This window comes from Heterocephalus glaber, unplaced genomic scaffold (assembly GCF_053883595.1).
Source record: "Heterocephalus glaber isolate CG9 unplaced genomic scaffold, H.glaber_assembly_v1.0 deba00000331, whole genome shotgun sequence".
Lineage (NCBI taxonomy): Eukaryota > Metazoa > Chordata > Mammalia > Rodentia > Bathyergidae > Heterocephalus > Heterocephalus glaber.
The window spans coordinates 33,358,651-33,384,913 of NW_028258142.1; the positions used below are offsets into that span (position 1 = coordinate 33,358,651).

Sequence of the window (26,263 nt, forward strand, 5' to 3'; positions counted from 1 at the left end):
CCAAAGCAGACATCTGGAAATGGACTCTTGCATTTTGAAAAACAGTTTTTCAGTAGTAGCTCATGGCTAGTCTGTGTGTGTGATTTCAAGGCTGTTTCAGAGCTTTTTCTGTCCTCTGCATGCCCTCCCCCAGCCTCACTCCATTTCTCCCTCACAGTTTTCAACATTATACAGTTAGAGATTACTTCTTCTTCCTCCTCCCTGCCGATGCCTGGGGAGGAAAGTAACTAACTTTCATAAGCTATGCTGGGTCACCTTCTAGGGGATTTACATGCAGTCTTCTCCAGGGACCAGTGGGGCAGGTTGATGGTCTGGGGCAGAGAGAGGGAAACGTTAGGTGGCAGAGGTGGATACCACCATTTAGGGTTAGAGGGCAGTGGGAAGACAGAGTAGATGGTGTAGGGAGAACCCTTCCCAGAGGCCTGGGCATCCGGAGTGCTTTGGGTGGTTGAGGCCAGGAGCCTGAATGCTGAAGATTGCAAGAGGGCGTCAGTGTGCCTGGCTGACTTGTGAGAGCACAGAGAGAGTAGTGAGTCCCTTCCTTCCCTGTGTGGAGGGCGAATGGACCCTTGTGCTTCAGATCCAACCCTGCTGCTGGCTTGCTCTTCTCTGGTGGAACAAACTGGAGGGGCTGGAGTTGCTGCTTACATTTCCAGGCAGAGATCAGGAATCCAACATGATGCAAAACCTTGATGGAAGAAAAATTCTACCTTCCTGTACTCCTGTTTTCAAGTCCAGCTTCTTCAGGCTAAAGGGTCTGTGAGAATCGTGTTTGGATATGGTACACGACAGCCTCCAACCGGAAACCGTTATGAGCATGGTCATTACCTGTGTTCAGGTTGAGGCTGGTAATGTCAGCCTGAAACACCTCTTGGGTTACACAGGTGTGCTGCAGGCAATGCCCCCCTCAGACAATGCTTTTGTAGAGTGACAATGAGATGCTAGAGGCTGATTTCTGCCGCCAATTGAGTGTTTTCTAGTCCACCGCAGTCATTCAGGGGAGGAAAATGTGGAAGGCCCAGGAGGTAGCTTAGAGTGAAGATGAAGGCTTTTTGGGAGGCAGTGGGCAGAACATATTCCTGTATCCTTCTCTTTCCTGCCCATGGCACAATACAAAATGCAAGGATGGCCTTTTGGGTTCAACCTCCGGATTTCCATCCTGCTCCCACCACTGCCAGGCTGCGAGGACCGGAGAAAGTCGTGCGGCCATTCTGCTCTTCATCTGTACCAACAGGGACCCGGAGATTCTTGGGGACACTTTCATAGAGTGCCTGGAACACAGCTGGTTGTCACAAAGGAATATGGCTTCCTGAGAAAGGACCTGCATGTGGCTCCCTGGAAACACTTAGATTAGGGCCATTAAGTGCTTTTAACATCAATGATAGATGGAATTAGAGGACACTAGGGGAATAGGGACTCTCCCTCAGTCCTGCACTGGATCAGAGGCTGAGCCAAGCCTGCAGCTGTTTCTTGTTCTAAGATAGTCTGTCCACATCTCCCCTCCAGCAGAGCTGGTTACAGGCAGAGAAACTCGTTTGGCAATCAACAAACCCATGAAGGACTGATGAACACTGAGGAAACAACAACGGGAGAGTGACTGAAAACGAGGACATTTTCCTGCACAGGCAGAGGCTGTGCCTTTAGGCAATGGAAGATGATAAACAGAACTCTGTGGGGTTAGAAGACCTGGACACAGCTATCAGCACATCCCCTTGTTATCTGTATGATCCTGGGTGAACAATCTGTTCCTCCATTTTCAACTCTGTAAATTGGGTGTAATTGTCCTTACCTGTCTCCAGGGTTGCTTTGAGGGGCAGGAGTCCTGCTAAGTAAGCTGTGTGCAGGCTGCAAGCGCCCTGCAAAAGCAGAGGATTATGATCACAGCAGGTTTTGTTTTGGTGCTGCTTCCAGGCTTCCTGAGGTCTTTGCTCATCTTCTCTTTAATGTACAGCAGTGGTGCAAGACGATGTGACTCTCAGGTATATTCAGCTAAGGTTGCTGGCTTGTCCAAAGCTGCCCTTGAGAGTGTGAAGGAGGCGTTGTGGGCCCAGAACTCCTGACGCAGAAGAACCTGTACCTTCCACAGAGTCACCCTCCTCTGCTTTTTAGGGTGCTTCTTATCTTGACTGCCATTTGTTTACAGGCTCACACATGTCTTCTGTTCTTAACTTAGGTCACCTCTGCTCCTCTCTAGTTTTTCTTCATTTATTAAATTGGAAGCTTGGCACCCTTAAGTCACGTCTTCCACTCCTAGGGCTCAGCATACTGCAGTGCCTTCCTTAGCCTGCCCTGCCTGGTCAGCCCTGGGCCTGGATCTGTCTTTCCCTCTCCTGCTCCTTCCCTAGCTGGTTGCAGGGATGGAGAGTGTCACTGGTAGGAGTGGCCTCCTGTGGGGAGAGGGCCTTTTTGGAGGTGGTGTTTGCACTAAAAAGAGTGGCTCAAACTGTGGGCTTCGGGAACAGGGTGGGGTTGAAAGCAAGAAGCCCCATCGGAAGCCTGTGGCTGTCCCAGGACATCCTAGCGCAATGGGTAGCACCTGGAAGGGCTGGGGACATTTGAGTAAGTTGGTGGGTGCCACTGCTAGGGAAAGTTGCTGTTTTCATTGCTTCTAAGGTGCACTTTCACCCACTCATCCAACATTTACTGCACACGCAGTGCTCATCAAACACGGTGGCAGGTGCTGGCCCAGAGTGCGCACAGGCCAGGGGAGGCCATGTCAGGGACAGCAGGTTACATATATTTCAGGGCCAAAGGTGCTGGAATGGGGGCATGTTGTAGAGACACCTGCTGAGTCCTGGCCTTGTGGGGTCAGGGAAGGCTTCCTGGCAGAAGGGACCCTTGAGCTGAACGTGAAAGGCCAAGTAGCAGACAAAGGGACCTGGAGAAGAGCAGGGGAGAGGCCTTTCTAGTTCCAGTCCTCTTGGCTCTTGGGCTTGCTCCTGGGAGTGAGTCCCTGGCTCTCTCCTCTGGCCCCAACATGCTTTTTCAGAGAGAAAGCCCCCCTCCCTCAGTGGGTTGGATCCTGTGTTCTATCCCCAGCTTGAACTTGCCTCATTGCCAAGGTGGGGCCGGCCAGGCTGGTGGAGGAAATGAGCACTTTTTTGGGCTCCCTAGACAGCTGCTGCTGTGAAATCCTAGTGGTTTGCTAAGATCAAAGTTTTCATGTCTTCTTGAATAAGTGATTTAACTTATCTTTGAGATTGCAATTGATTTTAGTGTATAAAGGGCTTATTCAACTGGAAGCAACATCTATATCAGGAATGTATAAAGAGCAGGAAATGGTGTCTTTCTCAACACAGGTGCAGCTTGAACATTGGAAACCTAGGTCTATTTGTAACCTCCTCTTGTCACCCTCAGTGGTGAGAGTCCCTCTTTTGCACAGTTGAAATGTGCTCTCCTCACAGGAGACTAGAGGGCTTGCCATCCTGCAGAATGCCTGTGCAAGGGCCACACGTTGGCTGCTAGAGATGCCCACATCCACTTTTCATTTAGAGCCTTTGAACTGGGGCTCTCTTTGCTGGCCACTGGCTTCATCTTCCTCTCTGTCACCCACAAGAGTCCAAGGAACTATGAGCAACAGAGATCCACAAGGTTTCCTGGGTTTGTCCTGGAACAGGTATGGTGGGCCTCTGGAAGACATGTGAGCTATGGTTTCTCTGCCCAAACAAGCTGACAACCTGAAGGCATGTATGACTGCGTGGGGAGAGTATGTGTAAAATGATTTAACTCTATGGAGAACAAGTCAAGAAAATTTGGGAATTTTTCATGCACATATCTTTGGACCCAGAAATTCCACTTACAAATGTATCCTACAACCATCCAAACATGTACAGGAAAGGACATATGTATGAAGTTGTTCATTATGATATTGTTTGTAAGAGAAAAAGATTAGGATCCAATTTTATTCCCATAAGATGGAGACTAGATTCATCTATTATAGCATAGCCACCCAGTGGAATAGTATGCAGCCATATAAAAGGACACAGATGGCTCTATACACTGGGCAAAGTGCAGATCACTACTATGGTATGGTACGAATTGTGTAAGGCAGAACTAATACATATTGATGTTTGTTTAGGTCTGTGGTCTTTTGGGATAGAAACACCAGGAAATGTTAATAGGAAATCATCTCTGATAGATGATGATGGAGACAGGAGGAAAACTTTTTGCTCTATGTCTTTACATACCATTTATATTTTGAACAATGTGGATGTGTTTCATGTATGTGGTAAAGAGAATAATTGTCCCCTAAAGATGACCATACTCTAGTCTTGGGAGCTGGGGAGTATGGTACATTGCTTCCTGTGACACATTGGGTTTTGCAGCTGGGATTGAGATTTATACACTTTGAGATGTGATGATGATCTTGGCTTATTCAAGGAGGCCCAGTTTCATCACATGAGCCCTTATCAGCAGGAGACCTTTCTGTCTGTGATCAGAGGTGACTACAGACAGGTGAGCCCAGAAAGATGCCTGCTGCTGGCTTTAGAGAGAGGCCCAGGAGCCGAGGGACACAGGCATGGAAGAAACACAGCCCAGCTGATACCTTTTAGCCTGGGGGAACCTGTTGGACTCATGACCTCCCAGAACTGTAAGATAAATTGGTGTCATTTAAGCCATTTGGCTAGTGGAAATATCCTATAAAAGTAATAAAAACTAATATTATACCCCAAACAATACATACAAAAAACAATCTTTGGAAGACACAGTGTAGTGAGAGTTAGATTCTTTGCACATGCACAGAAAGATGCATACTTGTTTTCAGTGCAGCATTGTGTGGTACATGCTGTGAAGGAACCTGGCTCATCCTACGAAGGAGAGCTGTTGGATCCACTGCATGCCAGGCACTGTGAAAGGGCTTGAAGGGGCCTTCATGGCAAGCTGTGCAGTCTCTGTCCCCCTTCTGAGTTAGTCAGCTTTCCAGCTGTGACAAATTGCCTGGCTCGCTGTTTCAGGGGTTCAAGTCCATGGTCAGCCAAGTCCATTGCTTTAGGCCTGTGGCAAGGCAGAAACATCATGGTGGAAGGGTGTGGTAGAGGAAAGCTGCTCACCTCTTGGTGGCCAGGAAGCAGAGAGAAAGAGGGACAGAGGAAGAGAAGGAGAGAGAGGGAAAGGGGACATGTTGGGGGAAGGGGCCAGAGACAAGGTATGCTTTTCAAGAGCTCACTCCAGTGACCTCCTTTCACCAAACTAGGCCCCACCTCCTAAACCTTCCACCACCTTCCAGTAACACCATAAGCTGGCCACCAAGCCTTTAGCATATGGCCTTTGGGGGACATTTCAGATCCAAATCCAAACACTTTTCTATTAAAAGTGGTCTGCAGGACTGGGAATTTAGCTCAGTGGCACCACACCTGCCTCGCAAGCACAAGGTCCTGAGTTCGATCCCTTGTACCAAAAAAAAAATGGTCTGCAGAATGCCAGTAGGCATTTCCCCCACCATGCTAGGCATGCACATTAGGCCCTTAATCATGTTGGCTTCCAGTGGACTGGACCTCATTGCCCTGTTTGCAGCCAGTCTGCCAGCATGAAAACCTCCAGGGCTGTGGAGTAAGAAGTAGCTCCTGTCCAACTCGGGCACTTAGCCTGGGTTCCATTTTTTTTTAAACATCATCCAAGGGCCTGTTGACTGTTTCTTCCCTGGGAGCTGTGTGTCCTGCCCTTTCCCTCTCCTGAGATCACTGTTCCCTCATGTAGGGGTCTGCTTATTGTTGCCCACCTGTCACCTCAATGGGAAATTCACTGAAAGCTGCTGAATGGAAGTACATCCATAGCTCCTAGAGTTTACCTTGGCCATGCTAGGCAGATGTTAGGAAGGATGCAAGAAATGAAACTCACAAACAAAGAAATGGAGACTTGGCTTTTGTCCTTTAGTTATAAAGAGAAAATTTATCATCGTTCATCTTCGCTATTTCCTTTGACCATGCCCATTTTATACCAGAAAATATCTGAAGAGAGAAAAATGATTTCCTCCTTTCTGTCTCCCTCCCCTGGCATGTGTGGCCAGGGGCTAGGACTCTCTGGTTTGAAGGAGTCGCCAGGCTTCTCCAGTCTTGCCAGCTACCAGTCAGCCAGCCCCAAGCCTGAGTCTGCATTTGGAGGCCCCTGACCCCTGGGCTGCTCCTGCTTCCTTCTGTCCCTGTCCCTACTCCCTCAGCCTCCTGCACCTCGGTTTGCCCCTCAAGACTCCCTGTCCTGTGTATTTGCACATAGGTGGCAGTGTGCACAGCCATTTGACACATGTCCATGACCCTTGGAAACCAGCCCTGTCTGCTTGAATGATGCTGCTGCACCATCTTAACCTCTGTGTGATGTGCAGCCTTGTTTTCTTCTGGGGAAATGTCAGGGTCCTCCAGAATGAAATAGCCAGGCGGTCACTTCCTGGCTCTGGTGAGGAACCAAGGTCCACAGGATAGTGTAGCAATCAATGGGCATGTTCTAGAACCTGGGAGATGAGGGTTTGAAGCCAGATTCCACTTTGGGGAGCTGTGTGACCTTGGCTGCTTACCCTTTCCAAACCTCAGTTCGCTCATTTGTAAAAGCGGGAGCTGGCCTCAGACCTGGCCTGTCCCCATGGATATATGGAATAGGGGTTGAATCTAAATCTGATCTTGCCTTCCAGCCTGGCTCCTGTGGTTAGGTCAGCTCCCAAAAGTGTGTAGCCCCATTCCCTTGGGGAACGCTGGACAACTTAGCAGAAACAGGTGCCAGTTCAGGGACTGCACACTGTGGGGCTGCTGTGACTTACAGCAGGAAGCTCCTGGCTTGCAGTGGTTGCTAGTCTTTTTGTGAGGCTCATTATATTTTATAGTCTTGGCTCATTTCTGTGCTACTGTGCTGCTCCTGGGTCCAGGCCTGCAGGCTGTAGGCTTGCAGAGACTGTCAGGCCCTTCCCATCAGCTCTCTGGGTGAAACCTTGAGTTCAAATTTGTCACACAGGCAGGGATGATATCTGTACTGTCTCTGCACTGTGTCTTTCCAGGCTCCCCAGTTCCTTTTCCATCTCTGCTGTCCCTCACCTTCCCTCCTCAGTGCTGTCCCACCTGCCCCCCAGGCCTCTTGGCCAATTTCTGGCCTTTTATCTTATTGATCTCATTATCTCCCTCAGCATCTCTCACTTGGTCTCAAAGTGACTTTACTGTTTCATCCCCTTTACTGGCATCTGGCCTTTCTACAAATGTTAGTACCACTCAGAACAACTCATCTCCATGTATAGAAACTGGAAATTCTCTTTTCTTTTTTTTTTTCCTTTGGAAATTTTCTTTTCTGACCACATCGCCCAGGAATCTGTCATGAAATCTTCATGTTCCAGGTTTAAAAGGTATCCCCTTGGTTGTCACAACTCCCTGTGGACCACAGTTCCTCACCAGGGCAAAAACGTGACCACTTTGCTCACTACTTTGTTCCGGAGGATGCTGTCATTTCCCCAGATGAAAACACAGGTCTAGACAGGAGCCTGCCTGTGACTTCAGGCTTCTGATGGCTTCCTGGGAAAGGAGGGACAAGAAAGCCTAATGTGGAAAATTATAGCATCTCTCTTAAGGGAAGAAGCAACAGGCAAGGGAAGAGTGCACTTGGGGGATTGGTTTGGAGAAAGGAGGGCACCAGGGATATAGAGAGTCGGGGTGAAATTCTAAATGAGCTTCCCTTCTCTTCTGACCCTGTGTGATGTCAGCTCCTCTGACAGCCTATGATCCTGCTTTGAGAAACAAAAGTATGAGTTCAGCCAAGAAGTAGGAACCTCACGTACAAGAGGCCAACCTGCTCAAGATGGTTCCCATCTAGAGTGCAACTGCAGGTGTCAAAGCAGGTTTTTTCTGGTCAACAAAAATGGCTGAAGCCTGGTCCCATACTGCCAAACACACCCTCCCCATCCATTTGCCCAGGCCAGGGCATGCCAAGTTGTACAATGGAGGTAGGCATCTGCTCCATGAAGGTGTGCTCACACAGGAAGAGGGGCAGAAATGAGAGGATAGAAGCCAAAGTGGCAGGGACAGTACCTGATATACACAGCGATGATGGAAGAGCATGAAACTGTTAAAGTTTAAATGATGATCATCGTCTCAGCCTTTGAGTACTTTATGGAGTGAGGCTGGGGAAAGATATAAGGAAGCAAGTTTTAGGTCTCCCATTCTTTGCCATGAAAGTAAGAGAAACATGTAAACATTTTTAAAAATACTTTGTATAACAGGGTTAAAGTAAAACACATTCTGTTGCTTGAAGATGTGATATTTAGTTGTCTAGAAAAATCATCATATATGAAATATCTGTCTTGCTAGATAAATAGTAATTTTCATTGGCATCATGTGAGATCATCAGTGTGAGAAGCAAACAGGACCAAGAGATCCAATAAGCCCATTGAATTTTTATGGATGGTGAAGTAGAACCTCAGAGGCAAGAGGTGATTTGCCCAGGGTCCCACAGCCAGATGGTGGCAGAGCTGGGCCTTAAACTTGGTTCACTGTAGTGTAAACTGGATTCAGAAACTGGGCAGTGGGCCTGGATTCCAGTGCTGTACACCAGGCAGGAACTGGGACTGGGACCCCTTCCAATCTCGCCAGCTCAATGCCAAGGCCTTAGTGGATATGGAGTATATGTGTCAGGGTGGGGAGCTGAAACATATGGGGAGGGCACTGCAAAGAGACCCTGCCCAGATGGGCTCCAGTTTGGGTTGGGGGTTGCTGGTGAGCCTGGGAGTAGAACAGAAGTGCACAGGGCCAGCTGTATGGCAGGGGGCTGGGAGTGGTGTGAACACACCCAGTTCCTAAGGGAGCCACAGACATCCCTGACCAGAATGTTCTATGACTGCTGTCTGGAAGAAACCACCTTTGAGCATGTCAGGAACTGGTTTGAAAGGCAGCATGTAGCTCTGAAACAGGAAACAAAGAAGAAAATGCCAGTTGCTCCTTATAATCTTGCAAGAACCGGCTCTTAGAGTCTGATTTTTGCTTTCAGTTTCCTGGAAAAAAGCCTGAGAGGGCTCAAAACCCAGCCTGTCCAGCACAAACCTGTGGCAGCTTCTCCCAGAGCATCTATCCGTGCACTTCCTATTTTTACTCTTAATAACTGTGCGCTCAGGGTTACCAAGGTCTTCCTGTTGCTATAGTGAAAGGTGATGGCACCAGCCTTCCAAAGCGCTGGACTCTTGGCTCAGAGGAAAAACACATTCTGAGTTGCTGTATTTTTGAGTTTGTCTGAGAAGATTTAATGCACCATTTTCCAACCTTTGCAGCCATAGTGGTTTGTGCTCAAAATACATAAAACCTCAAAAACAAAGAATAACTGATGATTCTGCAGAGTGGGCACCTGAGAATATATAGAAGATAAATTTTAAATTACAAGAATGATAAAATGTCATCAGAAAAATCTAGAACATGACAAATAAATAAAAACAGATGTAGCTACATTGCTGTAACATAGCCTTTGTGGTCCTCTGAGTTATAGCCCTACTGCTAGTTTTCCTAAACATGCCTTGGGCAGCATCGAAGACATAGTATCCATATAATTGACAATCTGCTTTTTCTTAAGTTAATATGACATAAGCATTTTTCTGGGTTGCTGAATTACCCTAATAAGCATTGTTTTATTGATTGGGTAATGTCACATAATTTCATAAACCATCTTCTACATCTCCTCTTCTTAAATCCACTTGGTCTCCATTGTACCCTCTCTCTCTAGATCTACTCCTTCTCTGATGTGGATAACCGGCCTGCCTTCTTCCTGTCCCTAACCCCTTCCCCCAGCTTACCCTCCTACACTAGGATGGTCTCAGGCTGTGCTGTGGGCGTTCCCTAGGGCCTTGTTAGAAACACAGTCTCTTGGACCCTACCTGGGACCTACTGAGTTGGCACCTGCATTTGGACAAGTTCCCCAGGTGACTTTAGAAAACACTGATCTCAAACACACATATCTCCCCTGGGCCCAGGATAGAAGCCACTGCCCTAGCCAGGTGCACAGACTGCTGAGTGGAGACCAGATGGGGAGAGGGGAGGAGGTGAATGGGGTTCAGGGCCAGGCCAGTGGAATGGTCCCCAGGAGGTGGGCAGCTGTGGGCAGTAACTGCAGAGGTTAGAGGGCTACAGAGTTTAAGTTTTACAAGCCAAATCCACAGAAGATGCAAGATTGAAAACTGGAAATAAAATCCAATATCAAAAAAAAAAAAAGATTGAAAACTGGGTTTCCAGCTGGCTTTAGGAGGAGGAGAGTGAGCTTGGGCAGCACAACCACCTCTCAGATTCACTCCCATTATCTAGATAAAGAAGCTGATGCACAGAGAAGTCAAGTTGTTTACCCAGTGTCGCACAGCTAGTAGATGATGGAACTGAGATACAAACCTGATTTCAGAGCCTACACTTTTTAACTATGCTAAAATGTGACCTTTAGGGGTATGGGATGATGAAGGGCAGGAGGAGGAGGCCAATTTGTACTGGTGAATTGCCTGAGTTCAAAATTATAGCCCAAGGCAGGATTTGAACCCAGATCAATTTTGGTATCATACTGGTACTCTTTCTATTGTTTATATTTCATCAGCAAGCTATAGAGTTGGTTGCCTTCTCTCAGAATAGCTTTTCTCCATTCTGCTTGCTCCCTGATTTTAATATGCACCTCCCTGTCCAAAGACAAATTCCAACAAGGGGCAAATCTTAGATGTTTTTACTTAGTTCCTCAGTTCTTAAAATTATGAAATGTTAAGGCCAGATGGTACCTGGCTTGGCTCATTTTACAGTTAGGGAAATAGGCCTGGAGAGGTCAGGCACCTTGTCTGAGGTCACAGATCGGAAACTCTGACCCTGGATGCAGTGTTCTCGGATGATGCTGGGCTCTTTTGTATCCTGAGTATCCTGGGTGCCCTCAGTTCCCTGCCAGGCCAGCCAGCACTGTGCTCTGGGCTTGCTGAATCAGTATAAATCCAGCCTCAAGATTAGGCTGGAGGATGCAATGGGCAAATCTCTATTTTTTTTAAAAGCAAACTTTATAAAAATAATATCTTGCTTTTAAAAATCCAAGAAGTGTAGAAGTGTGTCCAGAGACACTTTGAAAGCACCTCCCCTCCCCTCCAGTCCTCCCTGGCCTACTCCCTAGGGGTAGCCACTTAACAGTGCTGTCTCCAGTGACTCCTTAATTTCCCTGCCAGTATTTGCGTTGTATAGGATCCACGCCACAGCAAGGCTGGTTTTAATAAGCATCTCAGGCTTCAGGGGGTTGAGGAGAGGGGAAGAAAAAATATTCCATTTGTATATTTTTAATCTGTGCACATTTGAGCAGGCAGTGGCTTTCCTGTTCCTGCTACCAGGGTTGTGGGCAATTGATTAGGCTCTGGGCACTGGGTAATCCTTTCTCTTCCCTTAATGAGGCTGGAGGGGCGTGAGGGGCTCAGGTGATGTTTCCCGTGCTTCTGGTGCTGCACTGGCAGTCTCATCTGGCTGCTTTCTGATCCTGCTGCCCCCAGCCCTCTCCCTCCTTTCTGGGAGCCTCTAGAATCCTGGCCAGGTCTTCAGGGCTGAGAAGGCCTGGGAACCTGACTGTCTGGGCCAAGCTCATATTTAGAAATGTCTCCAGCCAGGCATTGGCAACTGTCCCACTTGGGTTCTCTGGGCAGGGTGTGCGATCACATGTGCTGCCTTCAAGTGTGCAGATTGGGAGTGGGTACCAGCCCAATGCGAATACTAACACAGTCCCTTTATGCTGAAGCCCTGGCAGCAGATCCTGTGCTCCTGGGCACTGAGGAGGGCATAGTAGATGGGTCGGCCATAGGGAGGGAAAAGGAAGGTGTCACAGGCTTGACCTGGGCAAGATGGGGTAGAGGAGGGAGCCTCTCTCCCCAGTTCCTGCACCCCTTCCCTAGGTTTTCAGAGTGCTGGGCCTCCCTGAGGAGGGAGCCTGTTGCCTTTGTGGGCCAGATAGTGCCCTAGTCAGGGTCTTCCCTTTCCTTTCCACCTTATCAGTCCCTAGTCTGTGGTCAGGAGTGAGACCAGCTGCCCAGGGCCTGCTCTGCTGTCCCCTCTGTGAGCAGCCAGCCCCTCTACCTCTCAGAATCATGTGTAGAAGAGATGGCCCAGAGTGATGTCATCTCTTGCTCACCTGCCCTCTTTTCCAGGACTGCCCATGGTGATGGATTAATTAGACCCACCGTTTAAGGCTTTAGATCATTGCCTTCCCAGGTAGTATATATCAAGCCTTAGCCCTGCTTTGAAACAACTCCTTTAAGGATGGCTCAGGTATTTAATGAGCACCTATAAGGGCAGACCCTGTGCTTGTCATCCCTGCAGTGGTCAATGAGACTGCGCCCCTATGGGAAATGATCCCATACCCCTTTATATCATGTCACCCCACCCCTGTGCAGGTCTGCCCTGGGGACGCAAGTGACGTGCTTACCATGTAAGGCTCCTTTCTATCACTGAATAGTCAGAGAGAATCCAAATGCAGCCACAGGACTTACTGCCTACAGCCTGACACCAATCCACATCCCTGCCTCAAATCCCTGCCAGCTCCCACCCATTCTGCCATCCTTCCTTCTCTCCACATCTATGGGGAGAAGATCTCCTAGAGGCAGACAGGAATGTTGAGCAGGTATTTTACTTGTACCCCCCAGGAGCAGCATGGTGAATGTGCAAGAACTGAATGAATGGATGGATGGACCAGTGAACAAAGGAACAAATGCATGACAATACAATGAGAAACTCAATCTCTGGTCCAAAGGAACCTGAGATTCAGACAAAAGGAAATGGCTTATAGGATGGTGGCTCTGTGGGGAACCTGTGAAGGGAACCCTTGGGATCAGACCCACCCTTTCCTTTTATGGGAAAGGATCCACAGGTCCAAGGAGTGGGAGCTAGTGCAATGCCATCGACAGACTATGAGGTCAGAGGATGGCAAGATTCCTCAGAGTAGTGAGGGCCAGGATGGAACAGCAGGCTGCCCTAAATGTGTTCCTCGTCCTTGGGAAAATCGCCTTTTTATATGGTTGGGAGTGGACAGTGCAGTTTTTCTTTGAGGGTTAATTGTTTGGCTGACAGTACAGATAATTAGGAATGAGGATCCTGGAGTGAGGGTGACAGCACCATCTGCTGTAAATATGTTCCAACCCCCATCCCACAGGAGGGCTAGGAGTGCTGCTCACACCCTCCCCCACATGGTTGTGGGTGCTCTGGTTCTTTGCTGCCAGCCCAGCCACCGGGTGACTGAGGAGCCAGTGGGCTGGATGGTGGCTGACGTTGTGAGGGTGCATTTTCTTGTCTTCCACTATGGCATTCCCTATATATAGCAGGACTCACGGAAAGCTCCAAGAATGAACAAGGATATAGGCAGCCTGGGACACAGGGCACTAATGCCAAAGGGCCAGTTTCTATGTTCCCTGGGGCCTGATGCAGGAGGCCTGGCCTCTGCAGGGCTGCTATGGGTGCTTTGAGCTGTTTTCCTGCCAGACGCTATGGATCTGCCACCTGTCCTGGGCCCCCTGGCCCTTGGCCTGTGCTACTTGTTCCAGAAGGAGGTTGGCTTTGCTAGTAGAGATGTCCTGGGTGCGAGTCCTCTATGTCAGTAGAGGTGGAGCTGCTCTGGAATCACACTGAGAATCACACTGTCCAGGACATGGGTGGATATTTGTAGTTTTTTTTCCCTTTTCTTTTCATTTTTAGGGATATAGCACACATGTAAAAGAGCATGTGAAATGTATGTGTGCCTTCTGAAGGTAGTAATAATAGCTGCTTGGCCTTTCAAAGGGGCTTCTAACCCCTCCCAAGGCTGCCTTAATAGAAGGGCCAAGCTGCAGGGGCTCAAGGTCAGCTTGGCCTCCCCCAGAATCTGTGGCTCCTTATCACAGTCAATTTCCTTTTTCCTGGAGCCGCTCCTGTTAACTAGGCGCCTCCACATTCCTGTCTTCTCTGTTTATCACTTTGTTCTCTCTGTACTTTCTCTGCTTAGACGTTCCTATCAAGGAAGAAACCAAAGCATGATTGTTCTCTGTCCCACAACCCTGTAGCTGGGAAAATGGCCGCAGTTCCCCTCCCCTGTCCTGCTACCACTCATCCTCCACCCCCAGGGGTGACTTTTCAGGAAGATGAAATTAACCTAGCACTAGGGAGCTTGCTGGAAAGAATGAAAATTGGGAATTAGAAATTCCAGTCTTGACTTTTTTCACCAGTTTGCTGTATGTGCTTCTGTTTCCTCACCTTTAAAACCCTCCTTCACAGAGCTAGCATGACACTGAATGGATGCAGTGGATGCAAAAGAAGCTTGAAAGGCATAAATTATTCTGTAAGTGGCATATAAGACATTGTCATCATCATTCTTATAGAAGCCATACAGGACAGAGGGAGGACTTGGTGTCCTTCCTTTTCTTTGCTACCCTCACACCATCTGTGGTGCTTCCTCTTGCCTCCAGTGCTGGGTTATCTGGGTGATTGCATTCCATCTGCCACAACCCCTTCTCAACAATGAGCCCACTGAGCCCCAGAGGAGTCCAAGGTTGGGGTGGAGTTTAGGGTCACAGCCATGTGGGCAGTGGGAGCTGGTGAGAGATCCAGGCCTGTGGCCAGGATGGACCCAGTATGCAGGGACAGGCTGGGGTGGGTTGGCTTCAGCTCCTGCAGGATGTGACCTGTGGTCTAGGCCCTGAAACAGAAGGACTCAATGGAGCCAGTGTCCCTGTCCCTCATCCCAGGGAGCTTTGTATCTTTGTTCTTCTATCTCACTTTGAGACGAAGGGCTATTGTGTTAGTCAGCTTTCTGCCACTGTGACAATATGTGAGAAAAACAACTTAGAGGAGGAAAGTTTATTTTGGCCTATAGTTTCAGAGGTTTCAGTCCACAGTGGGCTGGCTCCATTGCTGTGGGCCCATGGTGGAAAGGTGTGGCAGAGGAAAGCTGTTCACCTCAGGGCAGCTGGGAAGCAGAGAACAAGAGCACCAGAGGAAGGGGCTGGGGACCAGGTATAGTCCCAAAGTCACACTCCCATGATTCTCTCCCTCTAACCAGATCCCACCTCCTGTTTTCATCACCTTCCAAAATGCCATTAAACTATAATCTCTTCAGTGGGCTAATTCCACAGATGAAGTTAGAACCCTAATGAGCCAGTTGTCTTCAGAAAGCCTTACCTCTGAACACATGAGATTTTTGGGGGACGTTTTAGACCTGAACTGTAACAGTTATGGAAAGATGTTCCCCACAACTGCAGGTGGGGTTACCTTCTTAGAGCCCCAAGGCCACAGCACACCAAAGCCTCATTCCGGGGCCCTGGGCAGAAGTGTAGAGAAATATTTCTTGGTAGACTGCCTTGTTTTTTGGACATCTCATTGATAGAGTGAGGGCATCTATTTCTTTCCTCTTTCATGGGGCAATGGTACCTCTCAGAAGTTCTGTGAGTGAGCCTGAGGTAGACTCTGAATGGTGGCTAGGATCTCGATGCATGACTGAAGGTGGGTCTTTTAGGTAGTTAGAATAAAATATGCAGAGGTAAGAAAACATCAATTGTGTGTGTGTGTGTGTGTGTGTGTGTGTGTGTGTGTGTGTGTTTAGACCTGTGGGGAGGATGAAAGAAGGACAACTCTGGATGACAGGGCTGTGTAGTTATAGTTACTAGGCATTGTAGTACCAAACAATAATGAGCAATGAGAGTTGACTAGAAGGTTAGAGAACCGTTCACACCTGGATGTGCGTCTCTGGTCCTGGTGGGTGATGAGGCCTCTGTCTCTCTGCAGATCCCCTCTGAAGCAGCTGGGGGCTCATCTGAGAAACTTCTCATCCTTGAGGAGTGGTCAGCTAGGAGAGGAAGAAGGGATGGTGTGGAGCCCACCCATGGCCTAAGGAGCCAGTGTAGTCCACAGCCTGTGGGACCAGGAGCCTCCAGGTGGGCGACTCAAGAAGAATCGATGCTTCAGCCCCCAGCGACATGTACACGGTGTAATGACAGGTAATGAACCTGAAACTCGTCTATCCTTTATGAATGATGTGGCAGGTAGGAGAATATATCAGCTTGCAGTAGACATAACATGTCAACCCTTGGGAAGATAACTATGCAAACAAAGCACAGAAAGGCCTGATAAGATGATAGATGGACGCTTTATAGTTATTAGTTTTTGCCCATGTGCTTGCTGGAGCCAAGCACCGGAAGATTTAGCATCAGCTGGGTTCACTTCCTAGGCCTGGTGGGAAGGCTGATACCTTTATGGATGTAGCCTCTCTTATTTTTGGAACTCAAGTAACAAATCAAGAAGTTGTTATTTCCATCAGCTCCTATGGGAGGCAGGGAGCTGACACCAGTGGGGAAACAAAGGCAGCAGAGGGTCAAGTGGTTCTTTCTTGCATCTGTGATGCAGGAGGGTGGGACTGGAGACTCAGAGGCCTCTAGGTTCGGTTCTCATAACTTGAATGACAGAGTGATAATGGGATGGTATTTTTTCATGAAAAAAGGAAAAGAAGGCTTGTGATTCCCTCATCGTTTCATAGGTGTCAGGGCAAGTGGCAGATAATTGAAGGTGGCTAAGGAGATCATGAATAGGGGTCTAGAGAGGATATGGGGGTTCTGGGTGATGTCTCGGATCCAGAAGTTGGTCTAGGGACTTAGCCAAGGCAGGAAGCATTGGGCAGGACCCTAGATCCCAGAAGCAGGGCCTTGAGACTAGAAAGATAGGGGACCAGCAGGTCTGGAGACCCTAAAGTGAGCTAATCCCATGGCAGAGCCTGTTCCTGCTGGTTGTCTGGTCTTTTGCCCTGTGTGCCAAGCACAGTACCATTCTGTCAGCTTCCACCATAAGGGAAATACAGGGTGAGATGGAAGCAAAAATAGCTTGGAGCCTGGAGAAACTGACCAGGGCAAGGGGAGAAGGGCCAGTGGCTTGGAGCAGGAGGCCCAGGAGGGTGTGGCAAATTCCATTCCAGTGCAGGCCAGTGTCAGGGTCCCCAGGGTCAGAGCCAAGAGCCAGGGAGGGGCAGAACGTTAGGACTTCTGGGTGGCCTTGTTCTAAATCAGGCCAGAGAATAAATTGGAGTCCAGAAAGCTGAGCTCAGCTCTAGGAGATAGATTAGTCACAGGCACCAGTGGGCCTAGGACTTGACTCTTGTCTATAGTAGGAAATGGAAGGAATTGAGCTCCAGGGACTGATGATACAGAGGGGCAGAGCTGGGGAGTAGAAGCTCCACAGGTACCTGGGGCTAAACATGACCCTAAGGTGCTGGCCCTGGGCTGTCCCCAGACCTCAGCTCTCGGTGGTCTGTATATTCCAGTCTTGGCTGGAAACCTGAGCAGGGCTGACCTGGGGGGTCTACTAGTGGGAGATTGTGGACAGGATAGAGGCAGGAAAGGTCCAGACCTGTAAGGGAGCGGGCCAGGACTACCATCAGGAAAGAAGGGGCAGCATGCTTCCTGATCACAGCCAGACAGGGCAGAGGACTGGCTCTGTCAGAGTTTCTTCACTGGCTTTACCATTATTCACCAAGCACCTATTATGCTCTGCTGGATGCCAGAATTGCAGAGAATGAGATTCAGTCTGCTCCCAGAGGAAGGACTATAAGGCAGAGGAAAAAGCACAGAGTTAGTCCAGGCCTTCAAGAGCCTCAGGCTCCTGTCTTCAAAATGGGAACAAGTATCTCACTCATATGCTGGTCTGAGAATCAAATAAAACAAACCATGCAAAATACTTAGCCCAGCAGCTAGCACCACAATCAGTGATCCATACATTTAGTTTCTTCCATTATTCTATTCTGGAGGAGCTTAGGGTCTGGCTGGGCAGGAGTGGGCAGGCTGGGAGAGATGCATTCTGGCCCAGGGCTTCGGGTGGCTGTCAGCGTTTGAGACCTGGGCTTTGCAAACCTGGAAATCAGAACTCCCCTGGCCACAGAAAGTGTGGTTTAAAGTGGATCCTAGCACTCTGAATTGGTCACTATGACATATATGAGTGCTGTGGCAGTTGGAGGCCCTGAGACAGACAGGAGACAGGAGAGACAGACCCAGGAATTTGAAGAGTTGAGAAGAGAGGACATTCTTAGAATGCTGGGAGAACCTTGACTCCTGCTTCTAGCGCAGGTCCTGGGGGTAGCAGGCAAGGCAAGGATGAGCAGAGGCCCAGGCCAGATGGAGGGTGGGCCATAGTTGCTAGCCATGTGGGTCATTTAAAATTTTCCAGTAGCCACATTGAAAAAGTAAAAATAAGCCAGTGAAATGAATTTTAATAATGTATTTCCGTTAACTCAATGTGTCCAAAATGTTATCCTTTCAATGTGTAATCAGTGTAAAAATTGCGAAGGAAATGTTTTGCATTTCTTTTTTCATATCAGAGTAAATCATTTTAAGCTTATAGCACATCTTGGTCTTGCCTCGCCACATTTCGGGTACTCCATAGGCTCATGTGGCTGGTGGCTACTGGGTTATGTAACACAGACTAGAATCTAGGATCTCTTGCCAAAGAGATCCCAGGAGCCGGGTGGATCTTGTGCTACAAACAGAATTTACCCTAATATTTTCTTCTTATGAAAGGTCTAGAGTGAGTCCCTGAAGGAATTTGCTTGAGTAATAAGTGATATTTTCAATCACTTGTTCTAGATGGTGATGCATGTTCTCTGGAAACAGCTTGGCTCGGGGCTCACCAGCTGGGTTATGGAGTCAGCAGTCACTTACAGTTCTGGGGCTGACTTCAGCCAGTTCCTGAAGCTCCCTGAGCCTTACTGAAAGTGGGACTAATAATTTCTATCTTACTGGGTAACTATGAAAATGAAAATAAATAATGAATAATTGCTCGGTGAAACTTGGTGTTGAGAAATACTTCTTTTTATTTTCCTACATCAAATGAAAATAAATCTAAAGTCTTACTAAGTTTCCTAGCAGGCATTTCTGTAGCTCTGTCTCCACCTTTCTAGTGCATGAGAAACTTGGGGGTTTGGCAGGTGAGGAAAAATGGGGAGAGTTGAGTGAGGCCTGCACCTAAGCCTACTGTGCTAGAGCTGCCCTTGGCCCTCCTGACGCAGCCACGTGTGGTTATCTGGAGGAGGCAACCCCAGCAGCTGGCTTGTGCCTTGATGCCAGCTCTGCCATGGAAGATGCTGGGCCCTGGCCATCGTCTCAGGGTGTCTACATCCCCCAAGTGCATTCCAGAGTGGTAAAAGTTGCAGGGCACTCTGAGACCCAAGGCATCCCCATTGCCTTGGAGGTCCAATCAGCATATCTTTCTTCCCCTTCTCTCCTATCTCTAGGCTTATCTTTTGAAACAAAGACCCATCCCTACCTTACCTACACCCTCTCTTTTCAGTCATAAAAATAGAGAGAACTCCCTCTTAAGCTAAGAAAGCTCAAATCTCATTATCACAAAATATGGCTCTTTCCGGGGATGGTGGGCAGAGGTACACTTGTTATTCTGTGACTATCATCTACAGTTGCCCCTGGCATTCAGTAGCAGTAGAAAGCAGTAATTGCTCCCTACTTTTATTAACATAGTGTCCTACATGCATAGCGGGCATGAGGTCAGCTCTTCACAAGGTCAAGTTCCCCTATGCCAGCCTCTTCTGAAGAATGTGTTATATAATTTCTGCCTTCTGGGGTTTTTCAGAGTCTCAAATGAGCTACTGTGTGTAAAAGTCCTTTGTAAGGTCATTGAGTGTTATCAAAACTCTTAGTTTCCTGGTATAGGGGTGCTGCCTGGCCTGGGAGCTAGGTTGGGGCTGCCACTGTGATTCTGAAGGTACTTGCCTCTTGGTATCACATGGCAGGCTATGTCCCTGCATCATCCTCTCCTAGCCACTGGCTCAGCCAGGGTGAGCTCCTCTGAATTAGCTCCTTGTCCCCTGTTCTCCCCTGGGACAAGGGAAGGACTTGATTGCTCCTGGCATGGTAGGTATCCCTGACATCTTTATCCTCTCTAGCCTATTGGGTGAGGTCTCTAATTAGGCAGGCCCTTTGAGTTTGGGACTCATCTAGATTATAATGGATATTCAAAATCCAGCCTTCATGGGAGTAAAGAGTGAGGCTGCAGATCTAAGGAAGCCCATAGGCCCTCCCCACCTCCCTGTGTGGGTCTAGTGAAGACTGCTGTGCTAGGGGAGGAGGGCTCCAGATAGGTCCTGAGCCCTCCTGCCTGCCATGGGGGTCATGGGCTCAGGGGGTGCAGGTGGGTGACATTGAAAGTAGCTGGGTGTCAGCTGCACTGGAATCAGGGTGAAGTTGCAGAACAAATGGAAACTCCTCAGGCCCTCAGCCCTGAAGTGACATTTGCAAGGCTGGGATCACATTAGGGTACAGGTCCTTTGATGCTTACCACAGTGGCTCTTATTTCATGCTGCCTCTCCTGGAGCCTGAGCTTTCCAGGCTGTCACAAATCCTAAAAGAATCTGCCAAACCTTCTATTTTAGAAGGTAATTTATAGCACATTGGAAAGATAGTGTGTGTGGGGGGTCACTAAATAAGCACCTTAGACTGGGTGGTGGTCCTGCTCTTTCTTAGTTTGCTGTGCAATCCTGTGCAGGTCTCTTAACTTCCCTGTGCCTTAACATTCTCCTCTATTAAATGGGCACAAGAACATATATTGCAGTGATTAATCCCTATGGCCAGGTGCATGTGCATTCTGAAAGTAAGAAACATAAGGGCTCTCAGTTCCCCAAGATTTGTGAGTATTGTGACAGCTCTCTTTCCTTGGCAGGTCTAGCAGTGTGGCATTCTCTTCTGCAAAATTAGTCTCTTTACTCTGGGGGCCCACAGGGAGCAATTCCTTATATATCACTTTACATCTTGCGGCAGAGAGACAGAAAGCCATATTGCCCTTGACTGATAACCTTCATGTGTGTATTTAACAATTTTAATTTTTCATGATTCTTGTGATAAAAATAGTGCCCAACTAAAAACAAATAACATTTGTATTTTCTATCTCCTTAATTAGTTTATAATATGGGGGTTCTTATTAGCTTAAAATCATCTCACTGAAATGGTCCTTGGCTGATAAAAAACATGAAAACCACAATCAGTTCTAGAGAGATCTTCCTATTTAATTATGCTGATTGGTGCACTAGAGACCCCCGGCAACATGAACCTCTCAGAATAAGCTTGATTTGTATAATTTGGTTTTTAAAATTTTTGGATGCATATTTATCATGTTCAACTATGTGTTGTTCTCCTTGAGATCCTGACTCATTTCCTGAGATGTGAGAGGAGGAACCCAGGGGCTGTTGAGAAGCTGGGGCTTTGGCTAAGCCCGTGGACTCACTGGTAGGGACTGGCATGATGGGAACACCATGTACCCAGCTTGTCTTTTAAAATGCCTTTTCTTTAACAGAAAAGGAAAGTTAAAATTAAAAGGTCCCTTGGAGGCAGTTAGGGAAGGATAAGATGTTGGAATTGTGGAGGTGAGTGGTAGAAATCTTTCATGAAATCAAAGAAAATGGACCAATCCTGGGTTAGACATGTATCCAGAACAAGATTCCAGAATGTTCTATGAATTTGCAGACACCAGGAAGACTGGGTTTGTCAAAAATATTTGTCTCTCACCTTCCAAACACATGGATCAGTATCAGCTTTGCTGAAAGTTGGCTCAGCAGATACAGCAAGAAAGGGAGGAGACAGCACTACCCATGATCACTACCCTGCCCTGACCAGGCTGTGGATCTAATGACCACTCTACACAGGGACCAGAGGAACCCGCAAAACCCCACCACAGGGCCTGTCACCAAATCCAGGCCAAGGTAAGTGCCTCAGGACAATGACCCAATTTCTTCAGCATGAATGATGTCAAGGAGAAAAAAGAGGGTGAGGGAGACTTGTTACAGATTAATAAAGTTTTAAGAGATGTACCAGCCAAATGCAGTTGGTTTGGATCCTGATATGAGCTGACCCACTGCAGGACACACTGGAGAGGACCCAGAGATCAAGCACAGCTGAGTGTTAGGGATTTTTAGGATGTGTAATATTGTGGCAGTGTTACATACAGAAATATTTACAGATCACATTATACAGTGTCTGGGATTTTTAATAGATTTAAGGAAAAGGAGGATAGATAAAGCATAACCAACAGAATGCTGAACATCATTGAAGCTGGTTGGTGATTGGTGCTGGTTGCAGAGAACTTATTATGGACTTCTAATTTGTCTATTTTTGAAGATTTCAGTAATTTTTAAAAAAGTGAAGAACTGTCTCCATGAGCTGGCTGAGCCTTGAATTTTCACCATTAGAGTTTTAGTTTTTTAAATCTAGCTTCAGCTTTTCTTAATCTAGTATTATATAGCTTCTCCTGGGAATGTGGTTGACTCTTTAGGGAAGGAAGAGTAGGGCAGAACAGATCTCTAGGACAAGACACTAAGGATTCATACAGAAGGGCTCCAGAGGAAGATAAGTCTGGAGAACGTTGCTGAAATAAGTCAAAGAGATTTCTTCAGAGCCTTGGTCATGCTAATGCGTCCTGTGCCTCATGGGTGGGAATGGCCTTCAGCAGGCTGTGTTCCCCAGATCTATTTATCATGTGCTTTGAAGGAAATAGAAACCTCCAGCCCCTCCAAGGAAAATCAGAGTAAGGTCAGGGCCTAGGTCCAAGACTATTTGTGTTTTTTTTCTGAGCCTCAGTTTTTCTATTTTTAAAGCTTCAGATCACCTGCTACTTATCTTACCAGAAATTGAAGTGGCTTTGTACAATATAAAACCTAAGACCAAAGGTTAAGTTGTATGCCTTTTACTTAGTACTGTTTTCTGAAACTTAGTCCACAAACATTTGCTTGTGGGCTTGTGCTGCATAGCTCTATGTGCAGGGTACAATCCAACACCACTCAGAGGTGGCTGATAGTGGGTGTCACGTGACCTAAAGGTATAGAGTTGGTAAGACAAGCTTTCTGGCCTTTGGGAGCTCCTGGTGGAGTTTAGAGGCAATATGAATAACTATCAATGAGACCAGCAAAGACACTCAGTCCTGGGGAAAATGAACAGTTCAGGACAAGAAAAAAAAAAAGCTTGCCCTTAGCTTGGATGGTCTCTGAAGGCCACGTGGATGAGATGACCTGGAGGCCTGGGGAAGACTTTGGTAGGCTGCACCTTTGTTGGTCGAGGTTGGCAAGTTAGAAGCCTATCCTTGCCTTCTGCCTCTGCACACACTCATTCTGTAGCTGAGCACATAAACCTTTTTTGGATTGCCATATCATCTGACTTGGGGCCCTAAGTCCTTCTTGTCCAGAGAGGAGGTTTGATTCTCCCCTTGCCTGGCCCTCCCAGCCTTTCCCATCTTCTCCTCCATTCTATCTCCTCCTATCCCTGGCTTCTGCCCAAGATCCCAGAGAAGCTGGAATTATTTCATCTGCACTCATTCACTCTTGCCCTCTCTTTTAAGCTCCTGAGATAAAGCAACACATTGTGACTAGGACACCCAAGCCTTTTTGTGGAAATATTTATCATCATCATATCACTCCTTAGGACAGTCAGAGAAGACACTCAAGTAAAAAACATGGGCAAAAGTGGGCAACAGTGGCCTACATAGAGGTAAAGGGATGTGCGGCACCCCAGGAAGCTGCCTGGGTTTCTTGGGTACAGAGAACTTGTTGGAGGCAGTGACTCCCCTGGTTGGGTGTGTAGAGAGTTGTTTGGGACTTGAATAAGAATCACAAGCACTTGTTGCTTAATAGCCTGTGCTGTCCTTTAGCAGGTGACATAGTCTCCCCAAACCTCTGTGTCCTCAAATGTAAAATTGGATTGTGATGAGGACAAAATGAGATGAAGTAGAAAAAAGCCCTTAGGCTCAGAGCCTTCAACAAGTTGGCCCTTCCCACTTCTGCCTCTGAAAAATGATAAAGTGATGGGACAAGTTGCTCTGTGCCTCCATTTCCTTGTCTATGAAATGGAAATAATGGGATTGCCTGCCCTACTGACACTGCTTAACTGGGAAGAGAGGGTCTCGTGGGTAGTGTGTGCACTAACACTTCAAGGAGAATGAAGAGTTAGTCACTCATTTAAAAAAAAAAAAAGCTTACGTGTGTGTATTCGTATATACAACCCTGTACATAAACTGCACCCAGAAGACCAAATAACAGAGTGGCAAAATGTATATGTTTGAAAGTTTAGGTGGGAGTGACTTTAGCACCTAGTTCCTTGGTCCCTGGCAGCCCTGTTGTGTGTCATGGGGGAAGCACATGGTGCCTTACTCTGCTGCTCAAACTGTTTTGTGTCCATCAGAGCTAAATTAATTCTATCCTATTAATAAACTATACTCATATTATAGAAAACCATGGTATAAGGAATTAGAGTGATATATACAAACAATTTTAAAAAGTACATTAAGTGAAAACAAGCATATATGTAGTTTGATCCCATTTTAACTTAATATGAATATATTTTTCCAGGCCCAATTTTTGTCATATAACTGCCTCCTCATACTCAAAACTGCAGATAAAAAAATACCAGCAACAGCACACAGGCTATTCAACAGGATGTTGAGTTGAAAGCATTCCTACACTGTAAGCAGCCATCACATGGAAGAAGTGCTATCTTTGTAACTGCCTGCTAGGCTTCCGCACCCAGCACAACCAAAGGTTTAATAACGCTTGTAAATTGATTAATGTGCATCCTGTCACTTCAGCTGCCTTTTGGGGAGACAGTGGCGATTATTTTTACATCAGAAAGATACTCCTTAAAGTAGCATCTCTGACCCCTGCTGCCTGTATGAGTCAGAGGATACACCTCCCCCCAGCCTTGGCAGTTAAGTCAGGTGGACACTGGGGCTGAGACCAGCCATCCATTTACTCACTTATTCTAATTAGTTTTGAAACTCAACACCCACTCTGGGCTTTGATTTACAGTTAATGGTTCATCTTTAAATGAATATTTGTCTGGAATCATCCATCAGTCAATGGCTGACTTTTAGGAAGTAGTGGTATTGACCTCTCAGCCATGTAATGACTGGAAAGCCAGATTTGCCATTTGTTTTTGTGCCAATATTCCCCTATTTCTCCCCTTCTCAGCCACTAAAGAATCCCCCATAAATATACACTCATTTAAAGGCTGCATGTGGAAAAGAATACAGGGCTATGTATCCAGAGACAAGAGTTCTCAGCCCAGCTTTGCTGTTGACTCACTGTGTGGAACCAAGCAAGAAATGTGATCCTGTTGGGCCCAGGTCCCCTCCAGATGGGTGGGGCAAGAAAGGGGAGTTCCTCCCCTGAGCCTCTGATTTAAGATATTATGTGGGCCAGCCCACCAGTGTATGGGAGCCATGCAATAAATTAGGGAGACCTCTGTTCAGATTACTGGAGTAACTGCTTCATATAAGGAAAATTAAAACAACACAGAGGTGTTGAAATGAGAGAATGAAGAACCCCCCCCCCCCACACACAAAGATCTTCACTATTCATGATTTAGGGAATTTTTATATCCTATCCACATTGATATCACTGTCTGAATCTATAAAGAAGTCTGTTTATATCGTGGGTCTGGAAAACGCATCCATATTAAACAAAATTGGGTCTGGAAAAAATATATTCATATTAAATAAAAATGAGATCAAGCTACATATTAGGTTTCACAGCTTGTTTTAACCTAATATATATTTTTAAAACTTGCTTACATATCTCACTCTAATTCTTCATATCATGGTTTTCTATAGTATGGGTATAGTTTGTTAATAGGATAGAATTAATTTAGCTCTCTGACAGATATCTAGTGGTAAAGTAAGCTCTAATTGATTTGCTCTTTGGCCACCCCTCCTGCTCAGGAGAGGGTCAAAGAAGAGATGGGGAAGGGAAGAACATCCCTGGCTTCTGCACTCCACTTTGCTCCCAGCCCCTCCTTGGCTAGAGGCTGGTGATTCACCCCCATTTTCTGGGCTGATATGAGGCTGGGAATCGCAGGCTTGTGCTATTAGCATCCATTCTCTTGAGAAGAGAGAAGGGAGAATTTTTTTTTCTCTCTCACCTGCGATAATTTCCCATTTTCTCTTGTGTTTAATTGAAGTAGAGTTTTTGAATAGACACATTTACATGGCTCAAAAATTGAAATGCTGTACTGCACAAAGGCATATACTGACATTTCTTACTCTTACCTCTGTCCCCTTTCACTCCATCCCTGCCCCCACTCCCTGCTGCAGGTAGCCATTTGGATTTTTGGGGGGTTTATGCTTTTAGTATTTCTTTATGCTAAGACGCAGAAATTTGAATATATGTTCTTGGTTTTCATTTTACTATACAAAAATAGTCTACTATGTCCTCCATACTACACTTTTCTTTTTTATTTCCTTAACTATATGTCCTGGAAATTATTTATATTAGTACTCAGAACACTTTCTCAGATTTCTCATAGCTGTGTAGTATTCCACTG

The 26,263-nt window shown here is 46.9% G+C and overlaps 1 protein-coding gene across 4 annotated transcripts in view; it reads left to right on the forward strand.

The window, feature by feature from the left end:
* Zbtb7c (zinc finger and BTB domain containing 7C) overlaps positions 1-26,263 on the forward strand; it is a 355,840-nt gene that overhangs the window by 45,183 nt on the left and 284,394 nt on the right. For 3 of the 4 annotated variants that reach the window (XM_021236603.2, XM_087193074.1, XM_004855114.3), the window contains one exon: positions 15,699-15,910. The exons of the other annotated variant lie outside the window; for it this stretch is intronic. The gene's annotated coding sequence lies outside the window, so the exon portion shown is untranslated. The remainder of the gene's footprint in view (positions 1-15,698; positions 15,911-26,263) is intronic. 4 annotated transcript variants of the gene reach the window in all.